General features: G+C 33.0%; 1 protein-coding gene across 4 annotated transcripts in view; it reads left to right on the plus strand.

The window, feature by feature from the left end:
• Positions 1-21610, plus strand: part of LOC145296921 (membrane progestin receptor beta-like) — a 175332-nt gene that overhangs the window by 59825 nt on the left and 93897 nt on the right. The window contains exon 1 of one of the 4 annotated variants that reach the window (XM_080143113.1): positions 16164-16371. The exons of the other annotated variants lie outside the window; for them this stretch is intronic. The gene's annotated coding sequence lies outside the window, so the exon portion shown is untranslated. Of the gene's footprint in view, positions 1-16163; positions 16372-21610 lie in introns of those variants that run through there. 4 annotated transcript variants of the gene reach the window in all.

Here is a 21610-nt window from a genome sequence, read left to right on the forward strand (position 1 = left end):
ATTATTATTATTATTATATACTAGTAGGTGTACCTGACGTTACTCGGTATTAAACGTAACTTTAAATTCCTTTTAAGAAAATGAAGTAAAAAAAAAAACTGAAACAAACTGAGACATGTGCATGCAAGTATGTTTTTTTTTAAACAGTTCACTTCTTGTAAGTAAAAAAAATACTCGAGCTGAGATTCGAATCAAAACCTAAAGACTGCGAGTCAAAAACGATAACCATTATGCCAGCTTGCCATGATCTTTCAGAAATGTTTTTAAACATACTTATTCTTAACATAAGGGAGCTGTCATATGAACAATTCATGCATGTGACATCGTGAAACAGCTGAAAAACAGATAAAAATCCGAAGACCTCCAAGTACCAATTTTTCAATTTTGACCGCTTAGCACCCTGATGAAAACCAATTGAAAATTTTTCCACATTTCTGAATACCCTCTTTACAAATATGGCAGCGATGAGATTTTATTTAGGCTTTTTTTCAGATTATGATACATAACTATTTTTTATGAAAAAAATATTAAATAAAACGCCATGATTATTATTTTTGGTGCTTCTACAGAATTTGAACCTAACCAAACCAATTTCTTTTCAAAACTAAAGCTAAACTTAGATTATGGTTAAGTCCACAGTTTGTTTACAGTTGGGGTTAAAAAAAATCAGTTCAAATTGTGTAGAGGGGAGTCAAAAATACTTTTAATCAAATTAAAATAATAAATAAAAGACTACTGGAAATTTCTGCAGAAAATTGGGACTTAGCAACCATCCACGATTTCTAACGTTGACCATGGTTAGCCCCTATTTTTTTTTTAATAAAAAGCCTAGCGCCCACCCCTACCAGTGTAAATGTCTATATAGAAATATTTATTTACTATATGGGTGAGGACGTGTTTTAAACTAGGAGGATGGGAGCTTAGCACGCATTTTTCAAGTGGTCTTAATTTTCCGCTTGTCAAAGTGCCATTTTTACCTCTTTATTCACTTTTGCCATTTTTACCGGTGCCATTTTTACCAGTGCCATTTTTAGAGAACCGTCGAAACCCATAAACAAAATATGAACGTCATCTTTAAAATGATTTGAGAACGAGGCAAAGGACACATAACTCAAATTCATAACTCTAGTTAAAGACAATGAACATTTTGTTTAAAGCGTAAGGCATTGTTTTGCCCTTATTTTGCATTGTAAAATTTTAAAAAATATGTTAATATTTATCTTAAAAAAAAAAAAATGAACATGGTCCCTTGTGCTTTCACTAAAAATCATGAACATTGAATAATCGTTCTTAGATTTGTTTATAAAAATGGCGACAATTTTTTCCAGCCATGTTATTATCCTGACATTTATTTTGTACTTTGTTTATTATTATTTTTTTCCCCCTAAAAACTTAATGTAAAAACATGTGTGGTTTAGAAATTAATATAGAAACACATTTTATAAATTTTAATGAATTATAAAACATTTTACTACTTTATTAAATTAGATCACATTTTACTAATTTTAATAAATTATAAACCATTTTACTAATTTTAATGATTTATAGAACATTTTATTTTTAGTAAATTGTATAACACTTTACTAATTTTAATAAATTATATAATATTTTACTATTTTTAATAATTTATATGAAAGTTTACTAATTTTAATGAATTATAAACCATTTTACAAATTTTAATGAATTATAAACCATTTTACTAATTTTAATGATTTATAAACCATTTTACTAATTTTAATGATTTATAAACCATTTTACTAATTTTAATGAATTATAAACCATTTTACTAATTTTAATGAATTATAAACCATTTTACTAATTTTAATGAATTATAAACCATTTTACTAATTTTTACGAATTATAAACCATTTTACTAATTTTAATGAATTATAAACCATTTTACTAATTTTAATGATTTATAAACCATTTTACTAATTTTAATGATTTATAAACCATTTTATTATTTTTACTAAATTGTATAACACTTTACTAATTTTAATAAATTATAATATTTTACTAATTTTAATAAATTATAATATTTTACTAATTTTAATAAATTATAAAATATTTTACTAATTTTAATAAATTGTATATTATTTTACTAATTTTAATAAATTGTATATTATTTTACTAATTTTAATAAATTATAAAACATTTTACTAATTTTAATAAATTGTATATGATTTTACGAATTTTAATAAATTGTATATGATTTTACGAATTTTAATAAATTGTATATGATTTTACGAATTTTAATAAATTGTATATGATTTTACGAATTTTAATAAATTGTATATGATTTTACGAATTTTAATACATTTTATATTATTTTACTGATTTTAATAAATTGTATATTATTTTACTAATTTTAATAAATTGTATATCATTTTACTAGTTTTAATAAATTGTATATCATTTTACTAATTTTAATAAATTATATTATTTTACTAATTTTAATAAATTCTATACTATTTTAATAAATTATATATTATTTTACTAATTTTAATAAATTGTATATAATTTTACTAATTTTAATAAATTGTATATAATTTTACTAATTATATATAATTTTACTAATTTTAATAAATTGTATATTATTTTACTAATTTTAATAAATTGTATATTATATTACTAATTTTAATAACTTGTATAGCATTTTACTAAGTTTTATAATTTGTGTATTATATTAGTAATTTTAATTAATTATATAAGATTTTAATAATTTCAATAATTTATTTAACTGAAATAGAATTTAAAACCTAGATTCGATTTTTACTTAGTTAGGATGGGATTTTTGTCGGTTTAAGAGATTTGTCAATTATTTACGTCTTTCTGTCTTTTTGTGTTTTTGTTTTTATTTTATTTTCTGCTCATTAGTTAATCTGGGGATTTAAAATGTAGTCAGTGTAAATAAACAGATCCTTAAAAAGTATACAATTAAAAGAAAATAACTGAATATAATGTTTGCTATATTATCTTGAAAAAGGATGGTAAAAAATGTAATTGAAAAGTTATTCGAAAAGCGATGTATTTTTAAATTTATAATTAAATACACATTTGAAAAGTCTAAAGTTTCATTATGGTATTTTCCCAGCAAAAATACTCCCTTTGCACGTTTCCAAATGTAAAATAATCCTTTATATTTCAGAAAAAGGAGTTTTGAACCAGTTTTATAAATTCTTTGACAATTTCTTTTAGAATTGAAACAGACAATGACCATCCTTCATAATAGTAATCTATAGCTTAACCGTTGCAATTGTACTTTATTCTGCGATGTCAGCAGGTCACGTGATTTCAGTGAAATGTTGCCTGGTTTGAGAGTTTGCAGAAAAATAATTGAAAACATATACATCTGTGATGAAAATAATGGAAATAGTATTTTGACGTGATAGAGAGATGGTAAAAGTTAAAAAAAACAAACAAAAAAACAAGAACAAACAAACAAAAAAACAAGTTATATGTCCATCAACGTTTCGTCTTTATTCTAAGATTATTCTGAGTAAATAAAATAAAATAAAATAGTTTATCTGGGTATATCGTTAGTTTATCTGGGTATATCGTTAGTTTATCTGGGTATATCGTTAGTTTATCTGGGTATATCGTTAGTTTATCTGAGTAGATCGTTAGTTTATCTGGGTAGATCGTTAGTTTATCTGGGTAGATCGTTAGTTTATCTGGGTAGATTGTTATTTTATCGGGATATAGCATTATTTTATCGGGATATAGCATTATTTTATCGGGATATAGCGTTATTTTATCGGGATATACCGTTATTTTATCTGGATATATCGTTAGTTTATCTGGATATATCGTTAGCTTATCTGAGTATATCCTTAGTTTATCTGAATATATCGTCAATTTATCTGGACATATCGTTAGTTTATCTAGGTATATTGTTACTTTATTTTAGTATATTGATCATTTATCTGGGGTTAGCGTTAGTTTGTCTGAACATATACTTAGTTTATCTGTGTATAGCGTTAGTTTGTCTGTGTATAGCGTTAGTTTGTCTGTGTATAGCGTTAGTTTGTCTTGGTTTAGCGTTAGTTTGTCTGGATATATCGCTAGTTTATCTGTGTATAGCGTTAGTTTGTCTGTGTATATCATTAGTATGTCTGTGTATAGCGTTAGTATGTCTGTGTATAGCGTTAGTTTGTCTGTGTATAGCGTTAGTTTGTCTGAACATATCCTTAGTTTGTCTGTGTATAGCGTTAGTTTGTCTGTGTATAGCGTTAGTTTGTCTGTGTATAGCGTTAGTTTGTCTGTGTATATCATTAGTTTATCTGTGTATAGCGTTAGTTTGTCTGTGTATAGCGTTAGTTTGTCTGTGTATATCATTAGTATGTCTGTGTATAGCGTTAGTTTGTCTGTGTATAGCGTTAGTTAGTCTGAACATATCCTTAGTTTGTCTGAACATATCCTTAGTTTGTCTGTGTATGGCGTTAGTTTGTCTGTGTATAGTGTTAGTTTGTCTGTGTATAGTGTTAGTTTGTCTGTGTATAGCGTTAGTTTGTCTGTGTATAGCGTTAGTTTGTCTGTGTATATCATTAGTTTATCTGTGTATAGCGTTAGTTTGTCTGAACATATCCTTAGTTTGTCTGTGTATAGCGTTAGTTTGTCTGTGTATAGCGTTAGTTTGTCTGTGTATAGCGTTAGTTTATCTGTGTATAGCATTAGTTTGTCTGGGTTTAGCGTTAGTTTGTCTGTGTATAGCGTTGGTTTGTCTGTGTATAGCGTTGGTTTGTCTGGGTATAGCGTTAGTTTATCTGTGTATAGCGTTAGTTTGTCTGGGTATAGCGTTAGTTTGTCTGGGTTTAGCGTTAGTTTATCTGGGTTTAGCGTTAGTTTATCTGGGTTTAGCGTTAGTTTGTCTGGGTTTAGCGTTAGTTTGTCTGGGTTTAGCGTTAGTTTGTCTGGGTTTAGCGTTAGTTTGTCTGGGTATATCAGTAGTTTATCTTTGTATATCGTTAGTTTATCTGTGTATAGCGTTAGTTTATCTGTGTATAGCGTTAGTTTATCTGGGTATAGCATTAGTTTGTCTGGGTATAGCATTAGTTTGTCTGTGTATAGCATTAGTTTGTCTGGGTATAGCATTAGTTTGTCTGGGTATAGCATTAGTTTGTCTGGGTATATCGTTAGTTTATCTTAACATATCGCTAGTTTATCTGGGTATAGCGTTAGTTTATTTGGATATAGTGTTTGTTAATCATAAATGAAAAGTCGAAAACAACTAACAACCCTTTTCCACCTTTTTTCTTTCTTTTTTTTTTTTTTCTTTTACAATTTTGGTTTTGTATCATCGTTTGTAATAAATTGATAATGATGATGATGATAATGATGATGATGAGAATGCTCGTAATGTTCAATAAGATTTTTTCATTATTTAAAACTCGTTGTAGCAAATCCTGTTATCAATATTTATTGGGATAAACTACATATGGCATTAAATGGACAAGTAAAAGTAGAGAAAAAGAAACTGAGTAGAATAGAGAGAGGAAGAGTGCGCACACACACACACACACACACACACACACACACACACACACACACACACATAATGTTTTTCATCTTTAGTTTTAAAACTTTATTTGTTCATCACCAGAAAGTTCTTTTCAATCTGAAGGTAATTTTAAAAAATTTATAATTATTTGGATTATTCGATCTACGCTTTCCATCTTGGATGTTATTTTCTCAACATTTTGGCTAATGTAATCTCCAAACTTCTTCAGTTTCATAGTATTGAGCTCTGAAATCGATACAGAATTTCAAACTGACCCCCTTAATTCATCCTAAAAAGTAGATTGTCCTCGTTCTGTCGGTCATGAACCAGTAGAAGTCTTGAGTAGGTATTTATTTACTTCCCTAGGAGAGCAAAATGTGATACAAGGTCATTTTTTTTACATAGGCATCACCACTTATCAAGGCCCAGAGACCACTCGAGGATAAGGATTAAAGAGTGTACAGTAGTCAATTGGACAAATCATCAAACTTCAAGCACTTGTACCCCCTCGACATAAATACCCCCAACAGACCCGACAAGCAGCTAAATCCCACCTCTTCACAGTAGAGATCTCTAGATGTAAGAGAGCCTTCTACTCCAGTAGTTTCTTCCCCAGAACCGCTAGACTTTTGAATTCCCTTCCGGGACCCTGCTTCCCCAGCTGTACTGACATGCAGAAGTTCAAGTGTAATGTGAACCGACATCTTGCTGCCCAACTCCCTACATACTACCCCTGTAGCTTATGTCCCTGATAGTAGCCCCCTACATCAAAGTGGCGATGTGCCTTGTTTAGGGTGAAAAATGTAATAAAAAAAATTAAAAAAATTAGTAATGGAAATTCGGTAAATTTGTTAACTTAAGTGGTTTTAATGTAGGGAAAAGTCAGCTTCCCAAAAAGGGGCACTTTGAAAGGAAGCAAAAATAAAAATTACTTTGATGCAGCATCAGAACAGTAGTCTGTGTTCTTCCGTAGCACACGTAAGCCACCGTTCCAATCTTGACAATCAGTCCAACAGAAACTCGGCCATTTCACTGAACATTTTGCTGTCAGACCAGTGCAAAATGTTCAGTGTTGCCCTAATAGGTTCACCCTCCCAGGCCTTGCTTCCCGGCTTTCACAAGGAGCAAGTTTATCGCTTGTTGCCTGGGGTGCCTTCACCAGGGAATGCCGACGGGGCTAATCTGGCATATTTTTGCAGCGCCTTAGTGCTCACTCGTTAGGAGCACTAACTCATTTTCCCACCTTCCGACCTTGTGGGTCCCATCCTCTCGTGGTGGGAGAGAGGCAAATATCGAACAGATACTACACTCTGATCCTGGTCTGTGCCAAGTCGCCTGTAATGAGGACTCGACCTTCAACCTTTAGAAGACTGTCACGTAGAACTGATTGTCACTTAGCACCTTTATACGTTGCGTCATATGTTTTTTGTTTTATTCCCTTTTTCTTGTAGTCAGTTATTTAACTAAATCTATCTCCTTTATTATAATTAGGTCTCCTCTTTCGATTTTGATTTTTTTCACATTATATATGAAAATAAATCTGATTGGATAGATTATTCTCTGGAAGGAATTAATTTGAATCACATTTCAAACAGACGGTCACTATTTTGCATGCTGTGTTTTTTGTTTTTTTTACACAGGAGTCACCACTTATCAAGGCCTGGAGCCCACTCAAGGATAAGGGTTAATGAGTGAGTGTACGGTAGTCAATGGGACAATATCGTAGCAATCGTTAGTAGTGGAAATTTAGTAAATTGGATTACTTAAGGGGACGGTTCATCAAGAACTTGTTTACATTGGACTTGAAGACCATATTGTAGTCAGCTGGAAGAGAGAAACGGAACAGAGTTCCACAGGCATGCAGTTCTAACAAAGAAGCTTTGTTCATGGAATCTACATTTTGCTGTGGTGAACAGCAAATAAATCTACCCCATTATAGTCAAAAATATTGTAATAGCAGACCTTCTACTCGTTGGCCAGTTGTGTACAAATCGCAAGAGCGATAGGAGCCTTCTATGATGTCTAAAAGTGACATAATGTTCAACGAGCGAGATTGGAGATGCGCCTCTGTACAACTCATGCTCTCTACTGATCCAAGTTATGACAACAGGACCATTGCCAGCACCCTTCAAATGCATTGCTGGATTGATACGAATAACAAGAACGTGCCCAGGGTGATTAAAACAAAGTTTCCAGTCACGGTTATGATCTTTGGTGTGGTTTCAAGTGAGGGCCACATCATGCCACCTCACATCTTGACTTGAAAGTCAACATCAAAGTGTACCTGGATGGGCAAAAGAGAGTGGTGATCCCTTAGTGCAATCAGGTAGCCGTTGGCAAACTCTGGGTGTGGCAGCAGGACTCAATGCCAACCTTCAAGTCCAAAGAGACACAGGCTTGGCTTCAGAAGGAGTGCTACGACTTTGTTCACCCCTCCTACCCTAATCTGAACCTGCTGGACTGCTAACATCACCAACATGACCTCCCACAACACCAAAGCCAGCCTGATCGCCAACATCTGCCACGTATTCGCCGAGCTCCTGCTGGCGCTTGTAGAAAAGGCATGCTCCCAGTTCTGGACGTGTATTGACGTGGTGATTGAGGCAGAAGGCTGCTACATTGAATAGATATCAGCTCTACTACATAATCAAGTTACCTGAATTGATTTTTTTCAATAAAAATTTTAAAATAAAACTGTATAGTTGTTTTCTTTAGGGCGATAATTTTATCGTTCCGCCTTGTATTAATAAATATTTGCTGTGTTATTTAAGACCTGATAAAAAAGAAAGAAAAAAGACTTATGCATTCAATCTAACTTGCTGAATAGCTTGGCCAATAACATAACGGAAGTTGTTGTGAGTGTTAATTCCCTTTAAGAAGGAAATGCTTATCAGTGTAACCTGTGAAGAAATGTGGAACACGCCGTTTAAGAGTACTCAAAAAATTTCAAGGAAAAAACAAGCATTATTTATTTAATAGATTTTTTTTTCATCGCTTATTTTAATATAATAGAAAGAAGGAAGAAAACTGACTGTTTATTTTGACATAGTTCTACCCTGTATGTAAAAGTGATAAAATGCGGTTCAGGGCTGGGAGAAAACGTTCATAGCTGTCCTCATTCATTTCTGCGCAATACCGGGGTTTCCTACTCGTATACGATGTCTTTTATGTAACACTCGGGCAATGCAGGGCATCCAGGCTAGTCTATTATATAAATCTCACCTGTCTGTTTAAATGTCTGTATGTATGTTTGTATGTCACGCAAAAACTTTTGACAGCGGAGACGCATTTTCACGGAATTGGTATCGTTTTGAAGATTGACATCGGACAACAAATATTGAAAAATTGGCTAATAAGCATTAATTCCTTCAGCCTCAACTGGGCACTTTTCTACAAGAAGGGGGTCACTTTTTTTTGACGATATTTTCAAAAGTCATCCCCTTTTTTTGATTGACGAGCCTTAATTTAAACATTCGTCACTTCTGGTTTGGCGATGGAGGCAACAGCAAAGACGTCATATATATATATTTTTTTTTTTTTCAAAATAAATTATGTCTTTCAAAGCTTTTTTAAAAAAGGTTTTTCGTTTCAAGTATATTTTTTTTCTTCAAAATTTTTATTTTTAAAGAAAACTGAGAAAAGGTTTTAAAAAGGTTTAATTGTTTATATATATATATATATATATATATATATATATATATATATATATATACATATATATATATGACTACTTCAGTTAATCACATAAATTAATATACGGAAGTGTTATTTTATGTGTAAATTTTAAGTATTTACTTCAACAGTGCTTAATACAAAGGTAGAGCTAGGTAGTAAGTTATAAAAATATATATATGGCAATTAAGCTACACAAAATATTCCACGTTTCATCCAAGCTAGGATTCATCAGGCTTATGCTAAAAGTTGTGGTTGTCTCGCATTTTTATATATGCATCTTCCATTGAGTTTTTAGTTAGCCAATCAGATTCCTAGTTTTCACCGCTCCCTTCCTAATCAGTCAATGAGCAGGCACTTACAGGTCAAAAGCCCAGTTGACCTTGGGTTCACTCCTTCCTTTGTGGGTGCTTTTTTCGCGGGAAGCGTAGATATCTAATGATTTGACCTATTTTAAACCTAGGTGTAGTTAAATGTGTGTGTGTTTTTTTAAAAAATTTTATTTATTTTTTTTAGTATTATTATTATGTTATATATGATAATCTATGTATATGTATGTTTATTTCATTTATTTATTTGGTACTGGTGCACTTATTGATCCGTGCTGAAATAATAACGTTATTATTATTATTAAGATAACCATGCTTAACATGAGGAGGGGAGGATGTTGAGTACCTATTCTGTACTTTAACTTTATAATTTAATAAAAAACAGATATTGTATAACTTTAATTAAACTTGAAAATACTATTTAAAAAGTAGTGCGGATCAATAAGTGCACTAGCACCATTTATTTTCTATTGTTATTGTTAATTTTAAAATTATTTTGTATCACTATCCTAGAGTAAAGTCTATCCTGTGTACGCAGTTGTTCGCTATTTCTCTCTTACAGTTTAATAGATGTTGGGGTTCTTTAAAGTATAGGATAGCAAATTTTTCATGAAAGCATAATCTACATGGATCGTCTAGGTCTCTACATTAGTTTGCTTGTCTTACTATTTTCCATTCGATTACCGGCGAATGTCCGCTTTCTTTGAGTTCCCAGTATTTATTTGTATGTACATACATTTTTTTTTTTTTTTTTTGGTCAGAGAAAATTTAAAAAGGTTTGTACCTATCCAGCCACATCCGTCGCTTACGGAGCCTCTTTTTGCGATGATGTATATAACGCCACATGTAATGCATTTCTTTTTGGGGTCCGATTAATTTCTTATTTTGACACAGAAACTACTTTGAACGTCTGCAGTTGTTTGTCTAACATTAATAAATTAATAATGTTGTTGTTGTTTTTTCTCTTCCAATATTTATCTGAAAGTCGTCTTCTTGTTGCTCGGCGTCTTACGTCAAATTACAAGCAAACCCGAACGGTTGACGTCATGTTCTGGACAAAGCATAGCAAACCCTTAGTTCCGTCGGGTTCAAAGAATACACAAGTACCTTATTATTAGTAACAATAGATTATTTGGATTGATGTAGAAAACACTGGAATTTCGACAAGGGTTTCTGGTGGTAATATAAATAGAACACATACAATAAAGGGCGCTTCTACAGAATTGGGACAAGATTTTTTCGGTGCTAATCCACTTATTGATCCGCGCTATTTTTTAAATCGTATTTCCAAGTTTAATTAAAGTTTTATGATTTGTTTTTTATTCAATTATAAGGTTAAAGTACAGAATAGGTACAAAACACCCTTCCCTCCCCATGTTTAGAATGGCTTTTTAAATAATAACGTTATTATTTCAGCACAGATCAATAAGTGCATGAGTACCGAATTTTCAGATAAAAAAACAATGGTTTCTACTGATTTTTTTTTTTCAATTCTAATAAATTACAATGGTAGCTTCCAAATTATGCAGTTGAAATTACTTGATTATTACTGAATTATTAAAAAAAAACGACTTTAATCGTGTTAGCAGGTGAAAAATTGCCGCCATCTTGTTTAATTCAAAACGGAAAATTACCTTCCTTCTGAACTCTGTTTTACAATCGTTTTCATCAAATTCTATTTATTTTCTTTAATAAATAATTTTCTACCTCATCGCTTTTCGTAATTTTTGGATATAATCATCTTAAAAATATGAGGAATACGTAGATATCATTGTTTTCATGTGAAATTCAGTTTTACGATTTCCAAAATTTCGTTCCAATACTGTAGAAGCGCTAAATAAAGATGTTATACTTTTTTTTTAACTGCCCTATTTTTCTATGAACTTGATGAACACCTAGTAGCCATGCTTGTATTTGTAGAAGATATGGTCTGAAATGTTATCAAAGGCAAAATAAGTTGCTATTCTGTAATTAAGCACTTAAAAAATTAGTACGAACCTGTTTGTGTGCAGTCTATTGAGTTTCGTGTAAACAAAAAGAACGAAGAAAAAAAAATGTCCGCCTTTTCTCTTTATATGCTTGCGATATTATCACCTCACATGCAAATGAGATGCTTCCGGTTGGATCAACACAGTCTGAAAAATCAGACTTTTAAAAGGCCTGATTTTTTAGACTGCGTTGATTTGGTAACGGGAATTTTATCATGACGTCCAATGAAGGTTATCCCATTGCACAACAAGAAGGAAAAAAAAACAAAAAAACAAAATACAAAAAAAAAAAAGCGAAAGAATACCACGATAAACAATTTTTTTTTTTAATACATGGGAAGGTATAGTCAGTTTTATGTTCACCAATAACAGTGTCTGCCAAATTAGTCCCTCTGGCGGTTCTTAAAGAACTCCATTAACAATATTGTAAGGGATAGTAGGGGTAAGAATATAGGTGTAGTCAGGGCTTACTGCGTGTTAAAGAACTTACATAAAACACGTCAACACTTAATCTTTTTAAAAGAGGGTGTATGTAAATTGCTTGCGCCATTAACTTATCTGTGTCGTCTTCCTTGACGAATCTTGATTGAAGAAAAAGAATCCAAACCGTTGGTTTCTCTTGTTTAAACTTGCGATTTTTAACATCTTTTCTCTAGACGCGGAATAGCGAGCCGACTTCTCTTTCTATTGTTCAAACTTGCGATTTTTAACGTCTTTTCTTTTGACGTGGGATAGCGAGAGCCGACTTTTTTAACTTCCAACAAAATGGTGCACACATCTCCTTTTTATCAATCGAAAGGCACGCATTCAACACGTGATAAAACAAGCAGTAGCAGCACAAGATACACCAAGAAAAAAAGGGGGGGGGGGGTAAAGAAGGGGAGGTAGTAAAAAAGGGGGAGTAAAGAAGGGGAGGGAGTAAAAAAGGGGAGGGAGTAAAGAAGGTATGTCATTGGATGTCAGAGTAACAAGTGTTGTCAGTAGTGTTCTACAGTTGAGTTTTGACAGCAGAGTGATGAGTTTTGAAGTTGAGTTTCGATAGCAAAGCCTCGAGATTTGAAGTCAAGTTTTAACAACAGAGCGGGGGAGGGGGATTTGGAGTAGAGTTTTGGCAGCAGTGTGTCGAATTTAACATTTGATTGTTTTTTAACCACAGAAGATTAAAGGAGGAAGCCAATCGTCATTCAATTCGTAGAAGACCACCCAACAATGCCTGAAACATAACAAATACAGAAGAGTGCTTGCTTCTCTTGCGCCACTGAGAGTAAGCATTCATACTGAAATCGTACAGACATGTTGATTAAAATTGTTTGTTACATTTCTACCAAAGATATTGAGAGTCCATCTATGAGGCATTTACAGTTCATTAAGTTCCAACCTCTTTAGTACCTTGGGTATGTTGCGTCTCATTGGGGCATCTGTTGTCGTGGTAGTTGGCTGTGTTGGGTCCAAAGGATCAACAATTGAGTTTTTTTTTTTTTTTTTTTTTTCAAGTACCCTATTTTTTTCGATGAACATGATCAACACTGAGTAGCCAGGCTTGGCTTTAGGAGTGCTACGACTTTGTATATTTCTCATACTGGTCCCCCCCCTCTTTCCTCGACCTGAACCTGCTGGGCTACTTAGTTTGGTTATACGTCGAGAACATCACCAACACAACCTCCCACAACACCAAAGCCTGATTACCATCATCTGTCAAATGTGGAAAAGACATGCTCCCAATTCCGGGCTCATATCGAGGCTGTGATTGAGAGTGAATGTGGCTACATTGAATAGATGTCAGCTCTATTACATAATCAAGTTACCTGAATTGATTTTTTTTTCAATAAAAGATTTAAAATAAAACTGTACGGTTGTTTTCTCTAGGGTGACACTTTTAGCATTCCACCGTGTATTGATAAATATTTGCTGTGTTGTTTAAGACCTGATTAAAAAGAAAAAAAAATCTTAATCTAACTTGTTGAATATTTTGTCCAATGACATAACGGCAGATGCCCTGAAGTTGTTGGGAGTGTTAATGCCCTTTAAGAAGGCAATGCTTATCAGTGTAACCTGATAAGAAATGTGGAACACGCTGTTTAAGAGTACTCCAAAAAATTTCAAGGAAAAAACAAGCATTATTTCTTTAATATATTTTTTTTTCATCGCTTATTTTAATATAATAGATAGAAAGACGAGAAAACTGACTATTTCTTTGGCATAGTTTCAGTGTTGTTTTTGAAACAACTATCAATAAAAGTGAAAAAAAAAAAGTAATTGTTCCTCCTCCTTCTGCACTAATTTAGTCACCTGTAACCTAACTTTTCGTTGGACATACAAACATACACACACATAGTGATAGGAGACAAGGAGAAAGAAGCAACCTTAGTAGAAGTCAGTGTTCACAATAATGCAGGGATAAACAGAGTTGGGAGGGAAAAGATAACAAAATACCAAAGTCTTATCTACGACATGAAAAGAAACTGCAATTTTGGGAAGAGTTTCATCATTCCAGTTATTATAAAAGCAACCGAACTCATGAAAAAGAATTTTAAAAACTTCCAGGTAAACATATCAGGTGAACCAAGTGCAAGAGGGATTGAAACAGTTGCACTTAAATGGACGGTTTGAATCTTTAAAAAAAAATGTCTCGGTTGGAATATCTGAGATAGCAAGTGAATTCCTTGCATCTGGTAGGATGCCCCATCCTTAGCTTACACAAAATGATAATGAAGAAAAAAAAAAAAAAATTACACCTTAGATTTTTAAAGGTCAACAGATAAGTAAAAAGCAAGTATTTTTCCAAAAAAGTTTAAACTTTAACTGAATCAGGTTAGTTGGTTGTTTTTGTTTTACGGCATATCAACCTTTTTCAGGTTATTTAATGCCGAATCTAGTTATTTTGAGGAACGATTTTTAATGGAGTATATTTGTTTTTTAAGTCGGATTCTATTTAACCCATAGTTGGGGCCCTAACAGGTACTACCACTCTGGGTCAGAGTGGACCTGAGAGCAATGACAATTAAAGGGTGGCTCCACACTCCCCAAGCCCCGCAAGGTGGGGCCTCGCCATCGGATATAGTTTTAGGTCATATCCAGGACCAACTGAATCAGGGACAAAAGGCAGGGAAAGAGGGCTGAAACGGAGTTACGGGCAGAATAGATTCATTGAATGATTTTGTGCTACGAAACAGGTGCTGTCAAGAATTGTGAATGTATAGACTCTTGTCATTTATTTATTATATGCTTTGTAATTAAATTGAGCGTCATAAATTAAGGATTTGTATATAAATAAAAGGTGAGATATAATTGAAAAAATATATTTCAACATATATATATATATATATATATATATATAAGAGAAAGAAAATTAAAACTGTAAGTTGAACTTTACAATCAAAATTTATTGTTCGACTGAATACTCCAAACAACAATTTATAAAGTCCTTATTCCGCGGAGTTTCAAAGAATGCTATTCTTCTCATCAGAGGACAGAAAGAAATCAGCAAATTATATTTGTAGCAATGTTAAAACTTGCTAGTTATAGCATTAAATGAAACCGCAATTTTACTATTTTTTTTACATTTCACTTATTGTTTTTAAAGGATATGTACATCTTTGCCATTTATAATTTATGACTATAATAAATTGTGGTTTCACTTAATGCCATAACCAGCAAATTCTGATGAGAATAAGAATAAGAATAGCATTCTTTGAAACTCAGCGGAATCAGGACTTTGTAAATTGTTGTTTGGAGTATTCAGTCGAACAATAATTTTTGATTGTAAAGTTCAACTTACAGTTTTAATTTTCTTTCTCTTATAATAAGCTCTACTCTCTATTGCGTATTGAGCTTTTTTTTTTAATTCGGTTGGGATTACATTTTCTATACATAAATACTGTTATTTATATTAGTTTGAAGTTTACCATTATGTATATCAGGTAAACACTACATCCCTCTGTTTTCGTTAAAAACTCTTATAAAGTTTTTTTTTTTTCATATTAAAAAAAACATTTTTCTATTTATTTAAAAAGAAAATACAACTATGTTATATATGAGTCATCTGCAAAAAGATCTAGCTAATTTGCATATTCTTTTAAACATTCATTTTAATTAATTCCCTATTAGTTTTTTTTTCGGTTTTCTTATGGGATGATCATCTTTAGTTAACTATTACGTGTAATTATATTCATGCAGATATTCTACATGTTTTATCCTTGCATAAAAATACAAACTTCCTTCTATATATATTTATGTATACGTATATATACTTGTTTAAAAAATTTTTGCATACCAAACTCCAAATGCCGAGATAAGCGGAGAGCACATACAGCACCTGGAAATCCCAAATGGTCACCCATTTAGTACTGACGAGGTTCAACGTTGCTTAACTTTAGTGATCCAGCGGGGACCGCTGTGTCAACATGATTACGCCGTACTTTATTATTTTATAATTACTTCTATAATTATTCTATAATTTTATAATCATTCTATAATTCTATAATTATTTATATTTTATTGTAAAGACCATGCTGCAGAGAGAGAGAGAGAGAGAGAGAGAGAGAGAGAGAGAGAGAGAGAGAGAGAGAGAGAGAGAGAGAGAGAGAGAATCATTAATTAGAATCAAATATCGATGTGTTAGATACAATGCTATTTAGGTCTAACTTAGAAAATCCAACCGACATAGTTTTATGTATTAGATAGATGATTGACATGTACTTAAAAAACAGACCACTTTGATCCTTCCCTGCTCCTAAATCAATACTTATTTGGCTCGTTTCATGGAGAAATTGATTTTATATCATCTCCATAACTATTGTAAGTATTTGTGATTCGTTAAGATTTTTCATCTAAATTACTTGGCTTACTCCGTTGTTAACATCGCCACTCGACTTTTTTGGAGGTACGTATCATGGTTCATTTCTCTAAAACCACTTTAAGTCAATTCCTGTAAACATGGTCTCAGTTTTTTAAACGTAACACGCTTCCCACTAGCTTTTCATCTTTCTCGTTACACTGTATGCACTTATACTGTCTATCGAGTATTCTACTTAAGGTGTGTTAATCAGCGTTTATTTCTTTAGAGGCTTTTTTCCTTTATATTTTAATCACACTAAATACATGTTAAAATATGACTCAGATTTAGGATTGAGTTATTATGTTTGAAAAAAAAAAGCTTTTAAAAAAATTGTTCTAATTACCCGTAATTTGCAATTAACTCACCGTTACATTTTTGTTTATCACTTTTAACCTCTCTCACTATATATTGTTTGATTCTTTTGCTGTTATTTATATTCTCTCTCTTTCTCACTCTCTCTCTCTCTCTCTCTCTCTCTCTCTCTCAACGGTTGAACGTTATAAAACTAACTCGAGATTTTAATGACCCATTATAAACAAAAGGAAATATCACCGCAAGTAGTATAACTATTTAAACCATAACTTTTGACATTACAGTTTTGTAATTTTTTAGATGAGGATTGGCTGTTTGTATTATTTGGATTCTCCGGACTACTGTTCTCATCTTGAGTATTATTGGCACAACATTTCAGTTGATTTAACCTCCGACTTTCTTCAGGGGTATCTTGTAAAACTTGGGAATCTTTCTGTCGAACTTGGGAATGTGCACAGAATTTTGAACAGAATCCTTCATTCAACCAATGGGGGCAGCACGCTCTCACTTGGTCAGCCATGACTGAGTAGAAGTCACTAATGCGAATTTTAGAAGCCTTTAACTCATTTTTGTTTCCAGATGTGAATATCATTAGTTATTACCACTAGCATTTTAGCCCGGCGTTGCCCGGTTGTTTGGAGGTGTATGTTGAGCAAAAAAAAAAAAAAAGCGGTCAATTTTTTTAAACTTTGACCCCTATCATGACCCCTTAACATTTATTGTTTTGGGCTCAAATCAAGTTATTAAGTTAGATCCATGTCCAAGGAACCTATATCTAAAATTTCAAGTGTTTAGACCCAAAATTGTAGGAGGAGTTTGGTAGAGTTCTCAAAGGTCAAATCGTTGAACTTTGACCCTTTAACAGACAAATTTCTGGCCAAAAACCGATCAGAAAGATTTTCCCAAATCTCAGTACCCTGTATATCAAATTTCGAGTCTGTAGACTGAAAATTGACAGAGTTATTGCGTAGTAAAATGTACACAGATGAAGACACACACACGTTCACTTTTATATATATATAATAGATTGGGATGAAGAAAAAGATTTGGTTTAAAAAAAAAAAAAAAAAAGAAAAAAAAGGCATATTTACATGCACTTGACGTTTTCTAATTTAAATAATCTATCCCGAGTTCAATGGGTGACCCAATGGGTAACCAAATAAATCACACTTTTTCAAGTCATTAGTTTTATTATTATAGAATTATTCCTTCATAATATAATTGGTGCTACCATCTCAGGCTGTCTGAAGCTATTGGCTTCTTAACTAAAAATACACCAAACATTGATGTTCCTATTTACTTGCCTCCCCACGAGGGCAGAGTTAGACACAAAGTCGGTTTTTAATGTGGGGAAATCCAGCTCCCCAAAAAGGGTCACTCTGGACAGGAACAAAAATAAAATTTGTCTCAGTCATGAAGGATTTCTCCTCCACTGACCGAGAACAGAAAAAGTGAAGTGTAGCATCAGAACAGATAATACACTGTGATCTTGTTATTGTTTTCTTTTCGTTTCCTTTTCCAAAACTCAAATATTTTCTGTAAAGTTAAAAACAATAAGAATTTTACTCTACAAAACAACCAAACCAAACACCATGAATAAATATTTGATGAGGTAGAGAACTTAAAGTCAGCGTTGAATAACCCAAAAAGGACGTATATGCCGTAAAACCAAACAACCAAATCAAACATCATGACTAAATATTTGAAGGAATGTTGGGACGATTAATCGGGAATCGGAAAAATCGGAACTTTTTGAGGTATTGGAATCGAAAAAATTTGTGCCTTTTTTCCAATGCCAACAACTATTCTTTTGTTTTTTTTTAGTTTTTATTTGAATTTGTTCGTAGCAAAATCTTCCACTGCCGGTAGTAGTAATAATAAAATAAATATTTATTGATTTTAAAGTACCTGTAAAACTAAAATCTATAGATGATCTTCCAAAAGCATATTTTTACATTTGAGAAAATATCTGCACATATGTTTTTACAGTAATCTATATATAAAAGGCAAAATGTATGTATGTATGTATGTGTGTTCGCTTTTTGTATATGTCTGCAAAAGGCTTTTTTCTGACGGGTTCTCAAGGCCGTCACTCATTCTTAAAACTTTTTGTATCACGTCGAAACAATAATATCTACGAGTTAAAAGTGGGGGTCGCCTGTCTCTTTAATTTGCCCGACTTTGAAAAGCTACATATTCCACATTTTTGGATCGCCGCATGTGGATTCGGCTTTTTCGTATAATAAAAGTGAAACTCATTCGAAGCTAGGCATCGTTCACGGCGCGATCGTCAAAACGTCCAAAAGCAATCAGCTTTGATCAATGCGGAGTTTCTCCTTATATCAGACATTGCTATTCAATTTGGAAAATCCCCTTTAAATGGGGAGCTGGTTCCCCCCCCCATCATCTTGGGGAAGCCAAAACTGCCCTGCATTGAAACAAAGTAAGCAAACCTCAAAAGACTGCCCCGCAGTAAATAAAAAACTGCCACATATCATAACACTCCCGCGATAACCTCATTAAGCGACCACCTGTCAATCAAACTTCTTTGACTTGACTCACTTTTTAACCCTTAACTTAACACGCTTATCAATTCCTTTCCCCAAGTGACCGAGATGGTTAGGTGGTTGGCTTTTTTTTCCTTTCCTTTCCACCTTCACGTCAAGGCTTCGGGGTTCAATCCTACCTTCCTACTAAAACTATTTTTTTTCTTTTACACCTCCAAACACCTGGCCAACGTTTTTTTTTTTTTAACACACACACCTCCAAACATCTGGGCAACGCCGGGGACCCCCCGCTAGTCTATAATATAAATCTCACTTGTCTGTTTAAATGTATGTATGTATGTTTGCATGTCTGCCTAAAACTTTCGACAGAGGCGGCAGATTTTCATGAAATTGGTATCGTTTTGAAGCTCGACCCTTCGGTCGACAGATATCGAAAAATTGGCTAAAAACATTAATTCCTTCACCTTCAACTGGGCACTTTTCTACAAGGAGGGGTCACTTTTTTTGCCGATATTTTCAAAAGTCATCCTCTCTTTTCGATTGACGAGCCTTAATTTAAACATTCATCACTTCCGGTTTGATGATGGGCGCAACAGCAAAGACGTCATTTTTTTTTTTTCATGTTCTTTTCCTCCTTTGCGATATGGGTTCAAGCCTGCCTGCTTACTGTTGCGTTGTTGTATCATATGAAGGATCTTGGAGGGGAGACTGATACTCATTTTAGATGAATATTCATTCATTCCAACACGATGAATTGGTTTCATAGTTTTTATTTCACTTTCTAGATGTCTCGCAGAGGATGGAAAGTGAATCCCTGGCTTGCGTGGTTTCTTCTTCTAGGTCTTATTTCTACACACATCAGCGTCCCCCCCCCAGTGAAGGGGAGGGACGTCTGACAAGCCGTCTGTCGTGTACTACGCCCAAACCAAATCTCTACGATTCAGCTAACCTGATCATGTGACTCACACGCAATCCGATCAGCTGATCCTGACTTCCGGTCAACGTGTCTCAATATAATTTGCACACCTCCCTCCCTCTCTCTCTCTCTCTCTTGATCCGTTCTCTAACACTACTACCACTTTTTTTTTTTTTTTTGCTCAACACACACCTCCAAACAACCAGGCAACGCCGAGTACCCAGGCTAGTCTGGAATAAATAAAAACACCATTGTTAAACATTTAGAGATTTATAAAGAATTGGAATCAGGAATTTAATACGGAATCGGTAATTGTATCGGAATTGGGATAAATATTGGAATCGTCCGATCACTTATTTGAAAATGTAAAGACCTTGAAATATAAAAACTTTTCTCAAAATACAGGCTGATATGCTGCAAAACAAAAGAACCATATCTGAACGCCTGTGGAACTCTGTTCCGTCTGCCTGCTTCCCACCTGACTACAACTTGGATGTCTTCAAGTCCAACGTTAACAAATTCCTAATGAACCGCTCCCTTAAGTAAACACTTCATCAAATCTCCGCACTAACGTACTGTACTTGCAATAACCCTTATCCCTGAGTGGCTTCTGGGCCTTGATAAGTGGTGACCACCGTGTAAAAAAAAAAAAAAAAAAAAAAAATCTTCATAATATTATCACCACACTCCCATATTCCCTTTAAAAAAAAAAAAGATTAATTGTTGCTAATTCTTTAGAAATCTATTAAACAGCACATTTTCAGATTAGAAAAATATAATCTTTACAAAAAAAAAAGAAAGAAATGACTTGTTCAATTTTTAGTAAAGGGCGAGGGTTCATTTTTTTTTTTATATGTAAATTTAACACAGCATCAGCCTCCATATTTAAAATTTCAACTTGTCATTAAACAAAATTCCTATTCAGAAATGCTTTTATGAAATTTTGAGTTATGAAAAGGGGTTGGGGGGAGATGTAACATAGCAAACCAACACCTCTAAAAATTTAATGTTTTTTGTAATGTTATGCAGAGATAATTAATAAAAACTCAAGGGGCCAGAAATCAAGTGTAGAAGTGTTTATTCATTTAAAGGAAACCATGCATATATGAGTTGGATAACTGATTTGTAATGTATATGGGTAACGGCCCAATTTAACTGTACTCATTGTACTCATCGATGAAGTAATTTTTAGAGGTATGAGGGGAAATCTATTTTTATCATACCCTTTTCCTCCTTTTTTCCCGTTTCCTGCTTTCATAATCATTTTGAATCCCTATAAACTGTCACTAACTGTTAAATAAGTTTTTGATGCAGATATAATTAATTTCATATTTGCAGTTTCTTTCAATGCATTAATCTGCAAAATTTATAGCACATTTTGCAAACCTCTTTCCTCTGATGAGAAGAATTGCATTTTTCGAAACTCTGCGGGATAAGGTCTTTCTTGTTTTATTTGTATTCCTTGTCAGATAATTAAAATTTTGTATATATTCCTTACAGGTTTATAAGGTTTTTTGAAAATTTTAATAAATTTTAAAAAATAAGATTT

Source organism: Euprymna scolopes, chromosome 17, assembly GCF_053919585.1.
Source record: "Euprymna scolopes isolate OS-2025 chromosome 17, ASM5391958v1, whole genome shotgun sequence".
In the NCBI taxonomy this organism is placed as follows: domain Eukaryota; kingdom Metazoa; phylum Mollusca; class Cephalopoda; order Sepiida; family Sepiolidae; genus Euprymna; species Euprymna scolopes.